This window comes from Cricetulus griseus, chromosome 2 (assembly GCF_003668045.3).
Source record: "Cricetulus griseus strain 17A/GY chromosome 2, alternate assembly CriGri-PICRH-1.0, whole genome shotgun sequence".
NCBI lineage: Eukaryota > Metazoa > Chordata > Mammalia > Rodentia > Cricetidae > Cricetulus > Cricetulus griseus.
The window spans coordinates 451,766,068-451,776,268 of NC_048595.1; the positions used below are offsets into that span (position 1 = coordinate 451,766,068).

At 43.1% G+C, this 10,201-nt stretch overlaps 1 pseudogene; it reads right to left on the reverse strand.

The window, feature by feature from the left end:
• Positions 1-1,553: 1,553 nt before the first annotated feature.
• Positions 1,554-2,235, reverse strand: LOC100764106 (annotated as a pseudogene).
• Positions 2,236-10,201: the final 7,966 nt, after the last annotated feature.

Here is a 10,201-nt window from a genome sequence, read left to right on the forward strand (position 1 = left end):
CTCTCTGCCCTGAAAATTCTGCCTAGCCATTGGCCAATCAGCTTTTTTATGAACAATGAGAACAATACATCTTCACAATGTGCAGAAGGGTTATTCCGCAGCACCCTCTGCTCTCATCAGGGATTTAAATGCTCATTTGCCATGTATGCCTCCTTACAATTGTACCCTAGTTTGAGTTTGAAGGCCTCAGCAGGCTCTTTCCTCATCATTCTCTAACCTGGATTTACTCCCTAGGGTGGACATAACCATCATATCAATTCCAGAGACTTTGTTTGGTTCCTACCCTCAGAGACATCGACTTCCTGTGGACCTATGCACCACGTCAGCCTCCATTTGCACCACTAAGGACTATCCCTCTCATGTGAGATTGTTATTGTCCCATTGTCATTTCATGGAGTTGGTCACTGTTTCACTCCTGACACACTGTAGATATACTTTACTCCTAATCCCAACATAGTTCTGTATGAGAAAGAAAAGTATTGCTCAACATAGTAGGACAAATCTACTGATTTTCTGGGGTTTCTACCCAGGTGTTCAGAAGGCGGGAGCACGAGGATGTTCTTTTATAGGCCAGACTCAATCTTAAAACACAAAAGCAAAAGAAAGAACTTTAGCAATATTTTGAATAAAAGAACCAAAGGATTTTTTAGCAGACACTATTTAGTAACATTATAACTTTTCTACAAATAAGTATCCCATATTTATTCAAAATGGATTTCACTGAAACTAAAGTGTTTAGAAGCCTAATACATTTGCAAATCCTCACTCAGGCTAGCTTGGTACCGGTCATGCTGACCCTGCACCTCCTCTCCCTTCAGCCAGGTCAGCTCACATCTGTCATTGAGAGCAACTTCCTTTCACATGAGAAATGTCTGCACTTTACTCCTAGGTTTCTTTTTTGTTTTTTTTCCCCATGGGCAAATCTTTAATGGTTCCTGAAACACATTCCACCAATGAGGTGATGAATCATTGACAAGTGTGTGTGGTACCCCAGTAAATGCCACCCAATCTTTTCTTTTTTTTTTATTTTTTGGTTTTTCGAGACAGGGTTTCTCTGTGTAACTTTAGAGCCTATCCTGGCACTCGCTCTGGAGACCAGGCTGGCCTCGAACTCACAGAGATCCACCTGCGTCTGCCTCCCGAGTGCTGGGATTAAAGGCGTGCGCCACCAACACCTGGCCCAATCTTTTCTATAGACAGCACTCATTAAATCCTGGAATAGGTGGCTGAATTTCTATTTCTAATTCAGTAGACTTAAAACACAAGTGTGAATGGTATAAAGATAGAAGAATTATGTTATGGTAAACTCAATCACAAAAATAGAGAATCCAGACCCTTTCCAGGTAACTTAAATTATCTGTTTCTCAAGTTACACACAGTGGCCAAAGACAAAATAGTAATTAATGATGCCCTTCCATGTGGTGAAGTAGTGTAAATGCTGGGATTCAAATATCAGATGGTCAATGGGCCGAATCAAGGGACTTTAGAAACACATTTAGCTTTGAAGTAAGCAGACAGATAGACAGACAGGTGGTTTACAAGTATGGCACAGTCTAATCATCATCAGAATCTGAATCGTATTTCTTTCCTCAGATAGTTTTCTTTTCCAGCTTTGTGAAGTTTGTCCCAAATTTCTTTTGGCTCTGAAATGGTGCCTCCCTTAAATTTCCACTGTAATTGATAACGTCAGAACAACCAAGTCTCCACTCTAAAGTTTCCGTAGTGAAGTCATCTGTATTTCCTAGGTCGGTGAATCCAACAACATAGTCTTGCGTCTTGCCATCTCTCAGGAGTGCTAGTGTGAGGATGACTTTGGTCCGCAGTCTCTCACAGAGGAATGGTGCCTTTTCCACATTTAGTTTCAGAAACTTGGTTTCAAGATGGGTTTTGGCCAGTATTGTCAAGTGTCTGTCTAGTATTTTAAACCTGAATGTGGTGTCTCTGTAGAAATGGCAAACTACTTTTTCACTCTCCTTGACTTCTTGAAAAAAGTCTCTCTCACTGGCAATTTCTCTGTACTCCCCATGTCCTTTAGAAAGCCATTCTTGTTTCTACTGCTGGACCTTCCTGAGTGCTGCCAGCCTCTTTTCTTTGAGGAGTTCCAGCTCATCTTCACCGATCTGATCCAGTTTGAATTTCAGAGTCCAAGTGACTTTCCACAAGCTTAGCAGCCTGGAGGAACTGGTGCTCTATGACCTCTAAAAACATGTTAATGGACCCATTACCTTCCATTGTTCTAAACAGTCCTGGTGCTCTCAGCAGATTCTTTGCCACTCCCTGAGCTCCCTACTCCTAGATTTCTGAGTAAACATTTTTAAAGTAAGATGGTTCCTGCTTCTACTTACTATTCTGACATGATACATCTTAGTGGAAAGAAGAGACACAGCTAGAGACTGGCACATAGATAAATTCCGAATCTCCTATGAGGACAAAGCGAGTGTGCTGGAGAACTTTTGTGGAGGGCTGGGGAGATGGTTGGGATGATAAAGTACTTGCTTTGCAAGTCAGCGGACTTGAGTTCGATTCCCAGTTGTGGCAGTGTGCTGGTGAATACACCTTGCAATTCCAGGGCTAGGGAGATGGCGCTGAGAAGATCCCTGGGGCTTGCTGGACAGCCAGACTAGCCTACTCAGCAAGTTCCAAACCCACGAGATATCTTGTCTGAGAAAACAAGGTTGGTTGCTCCTGAGGAGCTATGCCCAAGGTTAGCCTCTGGCTTCCACATACATATGTAGACATACATGCACACAGGCACTGCCCACGATCACTCATAGAGACTTTTATGGATTTGAATGATGGGTGTCTTGGTTAGGGTTTCTATTGCTGTGAAGAGACACCAGAACCACAGCAATATAAAGAAAGCATGTAATTGGGGTGTTGTGCTTACAGTTTCAGGGGTTCCGTCCATTACCATCTGTGGCGGGGCGTATGGTGGCATGCAGAAGATGTGGTGCACATCTTGATCAGAAGGCAGCAGGTAGTTGACTGACGTCACACTGAGGGAAACTTGGGCAAAGGAGACCTCAAAGCCAGGCCCCACAGTGGCACACTTCCTCCAACAAAGCCACACCTCCTAATAGTGCCACTCCCTTTGAGGGTCATTTTCTTTCAAGCCACCACAGTGAGGGTCCACAAGCAAAACGCTTTGGGAGTCACACAGAGGAACAGAACGTGAATTGACATTGTTTTCAAGTTCAGAAAAGCAAACCAGGAGGTAAAATAGCCTTTTCTACATTCTTAAGGCAGGGAGAGAGCACTAGAGAGAGACAGAGACACAGAGAGACGGTGACAGAAACAGAGAGAGCACTTATGAAGAAGGAAGTTATTTATAGTCACTCAAAGCTCCATGCCCATAAAACAGGACAGGGAATGTCAGAATGCTACAGATAAAATTATTTGGAGACAGAACATTCCCTTTAATCCAAGGAATGTAAGTCGATTAGATGATGAGAGTGAGAGAGAACAACACTTATTATTAATAACAATAAAATGACTTTGAACTTCTCCAGACCCTTTCATCTCGGAATTTCAATTTGCCTATTAAGCCTCACTTTTACTTTATCACATCCTGTAAAGAAGCAAGTCTATAGCACACTAAATTCCTGTATTCTCTTACAGATTTAAGTACTTTGTAATCATTTATTTCTTGTTTGGGCTACAATCTACAGAGTGAAGTAGTATAATTACCCCCTTTATACAGTTAGGGAAACTGAGACAAAAACATGATATGGAGCCAAGACCACACAGTAAGGTGCTTGCGGAGACAGAATCAAGGCCAAATCCTACTTGATGCTGAACTTCGGATGGAAAACTGAGATCGGTCAGTTCTCCAATTCTTCCCTCCTGAACAGCTGACTTCACAATAACAGCAGCCTTGGAGGAATCGGTTTTTTCAATTAGCTCAGAGGAAAAAGAATGCTAAATCTGAGTATTTCAGATCCTAATGACCAGGGAAAGCTCACTAGTAAATCAAAGTGCAAAGTGGTGCATGCGTACGTGTGTGCATGCATGCGTGGGTGTGTGAGTGTGTGTATGCATATGCTCATGGGGGGGTGGGTGTGTACATACAAATGTCGAAGCCATTCCAAGTTTTCACAATGGACAACTGAAGATAAATAGCAACGTTAAGGCTGTATTTGTGACTAGAGTGATGTTATCTGATACAGCTCAGAGGGGCTTTCTTCTGCATCTCCCTATCTGCCAAGTGCTGGTAGAAGCGACTGATGGTATCTCCACTACATTGCAAACCTTGCCTTAGGCCTCACTGACAACATAACAACTATTGGATAGAGCTGGGCATTAGAGGCCTTAAAACCTACTCATTTGATGTTAGGTAACTTAGAATAATTGTTCTAAATACCATATTTTAAAATTCAAATGCTACGCTGAAAGAAGGTAAATACTTCATCAGGCATCTGTGGTCACTTGACCTTTTCCAAAGCCGGAACGTTAGCCTTATTAAAATCCACAGCTTTCCTGCCTCTCCCCACTGGGAAAGTGGGGGAAGGAAAAGACCTAACCCTTAGACAAGTATTTTATTTAAATTCAGAAGCCACTGAAATATTTTATTTCCTTTGTGAACTTTCCAAGTGCCTTCTGCCCCAGGCTACATGCAAGGGGTGAATTTAAGAAGTGGTGAAAGCAAACGTGGCTTGGCTGCTCTTGTCAAAAAGTAAAAGCCAACATGCACAGCAGTGGGGAGAAATAGCCTCCAAACTTGTATTTTGGAAGTGAAGCAGGGTCAGATCAGGTCAGGCAGGGTCATTGTCCCCACCAGCAGTTAGTGTTGGAAAAGCAGAACGTCACCAGCAGACACTGCTCTAGGAAGAGCCCCTTGCCTCTCTTATCTCTGTACCCCAAAGACACACCATGCACTTTGGCCTAGTCTTAAACCACAGAAATGAATGGCCCCTGGATTGCTAATCTCAAACTGCAGGCAGTGTGTGAATGAGACAGCTGGAGGGTGTGCTGAACTGTGCGGTCCTCTCCGGGAACCAGCCAGGGTTGCTTGTGTTCCTATCAGTCAGTACGGTAAGGGAAGCACTGCCCTCTACTTTGCTGCAAGACAGTTAATGTCTCTACCCTTCCTGTGAACCTGCCCAACAGAACAACAACAGAAGGATGTGATCCTTTGGATCTTCCATGTAGTTTTCTGGAAATGTTGCCAACTTGGTCAAAAGAGAGCCATGAACCTACAACCCCCCTTCCCTAAATGCTAAGAGAAACCATTTGAAAAGAGGGCAAGCAACAAGCTTGCTGCTTCGGGAGAATCCTAACAGACATCTTGTAGAAATAACTAATCACTTTGGACCTTAAATTAAGTATCCTTAAAGCACTTTCAGGGAGAAGAGAAAGAAACAGTGACACACACACACACACACACACACACACAGAGAGAGAGAGAGAGAGAGAGAGAGAGAGAGAGAGAGACAGAGACAGAGACAGAGAGACACAGAGAGAGAGACACAGAGAGAGACAGAGAGACAGAAAGAGAGGCAGAGATGCCTGAAAGAGAGAGACAGAGAGGAAAAAGAGAAAGTGGTACAAATGAAAGAGAGACTAAAGAGAGACAGGGTGGGGGGATGGGGGAGTGATAGACAGAGGGAGAGGGAGAAGTTCCAAATCAAAGGATCTCTTCAAAGTCCTCTTAAGGACATACAATTGGGTGAGCAACTGCCTACCAGTAACTGGTCAAAGTCATTCCCCAAGTGCAGGACTGGTCAACTGCAAGTTCATCAGAGAAACAACTCCTAAAATCTCAGTAGAAGGTTAGAGAACAGTTGCTCTAAGATAGGCTTTAAATCTGCCAGGCTGCCTTAGAGCAGCTCTTTGCCCCATCCCACCCCCAACTGTATTTGAACTTCATTCAAATACAGCATTGGTCCCAACTGTCCCTTGCAATTATGTTTTGGGGCTCAAGCCTGGTGCTGCTGTTTTCTCTGGTTGATTAATAGCGCTCACATTTAAATGGTCACAGCCAGCCCCTGCAGTCATTAACACCCCATTAAGATGGATGAGGATACTTCTCAACTTTTGTTTTGGTCTGTTGGGTTGTGGACTTAACAAAACAGCCAGGCAGTGATTTAGGGAGGGAAGGTTATCTGTGCAGCCAGACTGACTAAAACTTCCTTTAAAAACAAACAGCGTTTTTAAATCCCTTATAAAAACCTTATTCTTGGAGACACTCTTCAAATATCATCTTAAGGATGCTAAACTCAGAGTTTCCCATACCTGGACTTATGCATATGTTTGGCATGGTTCTCAGGAGTTTTAACAAAGCTCTGGGCTTTTCTTCTTCTTCTTCTTCTTCTTCTTCTTCTTCTTCTTCTTCTTCTTCTTCTTCTTCTTCTTCTTCTTCTTCTTCTTCTTCTTCTCTACCTTTTCCTTTGTTGGAAGCCTTCAACGATGATCAGAAGGCTGGTGTTTGTAAGGAAAAGCAATTGTAACATGAGTATCCACTTACCGATAAGGATGCACACTTCAGTGCAAACCCATACCTGACAACCAAATGCTGGGTCCATTTTCCCAAGGGGCAGTGGGAACCTCCAGTATCTGGAAAACTCAAGTAAGAGTTCCTTACTTCTACTTAAAAAGAAGTGAACAGCCTGACATTTAGAGCAGGGTCTTCCCCGAGATTCTGTTTCACCATGAGAGCTGCCACTGGCACTTCATGTCCAGGGGATGGTGGTGAATTTGTAACAGATGACCTATTCACAGACTTCTGGGGCACAGTGCTTCATTTTTCTGTTTGAAGGCCTCCCAGGGAGGCAGGGCACGCCTTTCTTTCAAGCTGGGAGTTTAGTAGCCATGCTGGTTATGACAACAGAAAGTTTCTTAGGCAATTCTCAGGTATCACAAAGTTTCCACCTTAACTTGCCAGTTAAGAATTTATTGAAACAATGCCACTACTGTCTCTAAATTGTTATCTTCCATTGAACTGGGGATCTTTCAACTCATATGGCAAAAATGTAAAACTCTTAAAGAAAACATACATTATCTTAAGTGAGTAAGGTAATAATATATTTATTGTCTCATGCCCTTCACGATGGTGGGGAAAGAGAGGAGGGAGGGAGGAAGAGGGAGAGAGGAAGAGAGAGGGAGAGGAAGAGAGAACACTTTTTCCTTGCCATATATAAAGAGACTTTCCTCAGGGGTACCTGTAAGCAATGTGCCAACCTCACTTCGTCATCTGCACTCAGTATTAATAGAAGGCAGAAGTTCTTCTAGAGATTTGAAAACCACTACGTTTTAAAATTTATTAGATTCCCATTTGTTCCATCCCTAAATTTACCAAACTAACCATATTCTCTACCCTTGCTGCTGTATTTGAGTAGTTGACTGTTAGTAGCATGATCCAGGTCCTCCAGTAGTTTTATGAAGACAAATACCCTGCTACTGTGCATCAGTTGCTTTGGGTTTATTGAATTTTTCCATCAGTACACAAGTATGATTCAGTTTTGCTTATGTTAATGAAATTCACCATTGATCCTGTTATGAATTTGGTATCCATGTAACCCCGAACCCTGGGTCCCGGTGGAATGGCATTAGGAGCTGGATGCTTAGGAGGCAATTAGTTCATGAAAGTGAACTGTCATGATGGAATAATGTCCTCATAAGAATGGAGAGAAATGACGATCCTTCTTTCAACTATGTGAGTACACGATGAGGGAACCGCGATCTACAACGCAGGACGCAAGCCTTCCGGGACACCATATCTACTGGCATACAGATGATCTTGAATGTCCAGCCTTTAAAACTGTGAGAAATAAAGTCTGCTGTTTAAACCATCTAATCCACGGCATTCTATTCTGGAGCCTTACCTAAGACAGATCCTATGTCTTGCTTCAAATGTCACTTTCTCGGATCCAATTCATAGGAAATGTTCTCGCACGAAAGTCTCACTGCCTGGTCGCCCACTCACTTCTCCCACGACCTCATTTCTTTTCTGTCCCTACCCCTGAAGTGAAACAGCTGTCACAGCTACCACCAAACTCCATAGGATTGTTTCTGTGAATACTTCTCTGATTCTCATCCCTGGCAGATTTGCAGCAGTATTTAAAATGATGCTTATTTCCTGTTTCTGACGCACAGCCCCTGCTCTGCGGGCAGGTGGTTTGCATCCTTCCTACCCCTGGAAGCCCTTGAAGACCAACTCCCGTCCCTCAGCACCCACATAGCTTTGGATTTTAGAGTGCTCCAAAGCTGCTTCTTGCGGTTTTTTTTTCCCTGTTCCGGTGGGAGCAATAAATAATAATTTGAAAAGTGAAACAGGTTAAGAAATAATTCATTTTGCTAATTCTCTAACCCTGGAGGCCAAGGTGGCTTGGTGAGTGAGAAGAAAACTATAGAATCTAGCATTTAGACCCTTCTGCCTGTTCCTCCCAAGGGCTAAAATTAAAGGTAAGGACCGTCATGTGGGGAGGGGTGCGGAAAAAGCCCTGATGAGTGTGTGTTGTTTACCTGAGCACAACAGCCATGTCAAGGACCCCAATGCCTTAGACTCATGGGAACAGTGAAGCCTTCCCTCCATTAGGCTCAAGGAACTGTCCGATGTCTTTCTCTGTTCCAAATACGGTGTTTAAAAACAACGTGACCGGTGTGTTCAGAAACAACCATCCACCGCTTCCTCTTCCAGAATGACTACCGCCTGAAACTACTCCCCTTTAGACACCTCCGAGCAAGGCAAGCTAAACTTTCCTCCTTGTTCAACTGTGTACCATAAGCTCACCTCTTCATTCAACGCCCCCACCCCCGCCCTCAATTCACAAGCATGACCTAAGAACATTGAGGTTTCAGGTGGCTGTTTCTGCTGCCTCTGCGTCAGAGAGCACCCACCTCCTCAGGCCCTTCTGTCTGTGTTTCTGTGCCTCTGTACCCTTCATTCCCTCTTGCCCCAGTTAGATTTCCAGGACCATACCGTCCAGGTGTCCGCATACCATCGCACCTGCAGGGGGATGGGAAGTTCATGGCCAGCTTTGGCTTTACAGTGAGTTTCATGTCGGTCTGGAATACCTAAGCCTAAGACTTTGCTTAAGAGAGAAAGACATCGCTTCCCGGCCTTTTGGCTAAGATCAAGTGAAGAGACAGAGACAGAGAGAGGGACAGAGAGTCCAACAGTGCTACGTACCATCAAAAGTGGAATATATCCACTCAACTTATTTTTAACACAAAGGGTGTCAACACCCTTAGAATGCGTTGACTACTATGATGGAGAGAAAAGGATAAACAAGAGAGGACCTAGCTAGGAGTGAAGGAGTCAAAGCAGAGAAAATAGATGGCTGCTAACACGCTGGAGAGCAGCTGCTTTAAAATTCTCCAGGATATATATATATATATATATATATATATATATATATATATATCAGTCAACTCTAACCAAACCCCAGTGGGAAATTAGTTAGCACATGGAAGAACTTAATTAGAAATCCAAACTTCAGTGGCACTAAGGCAAGGGCTTCAAACATTTTCAATCTACCTCTAGATAGTTGGTTAATTAGCATAACGAATATTAGAAATAGATTTCCTTTTGTGTGATGAGCGGGGTTCATGATATTTGAAGAACACAAGTGATTGGATAGAGGTTATAATTCCCGCCTGAAAGACAGTGAAGAATCCAAGAAATCTAATGATTTCCACCGTGAGTTGGGCTGTTATTCCTGATCGACGACTAGTCGTGTGAACTATCAGATGCTCCTTATAGCAAGTCTCCAAGTCAGTGGCAAAGCGTCGTGAACAAGGAGTCACCAGACTGTACAGGACCAGCTTTATGAATCGTGTCTCTATTTTCTAATGTTTCTATAAGGAGAAGCTTTCTAACTGAGACATCCATCCTCTGTAGCACCATGTGGAAATGAGGTCACACAAAGAAGCACGAAGGCTCCTCCGTCTGCACGGATCACAGATGGCCATGTTTTGACAACAACAGTGACAATAATAATCAATAATAATAATAACCATACATATTAATTGTATAACTTAGTGAGAGTCATGCTGATATTTTCACACATGCATTTATGATGCACTAATTATGAGTTGCCATGTTTGCCAAAAAAAAATCGCTGATCACTCTTAAATTATGACTTGTTCTTGAGTCTGATAACAGTCTTGGAAAAAGGAAACAAATGAAGGAAGAAGTCAGCCAGTAAATGCAAGGTGTGAGGATGAGTCAAGGATGATTGTTGTTGTTGTTATTGGTCATTTT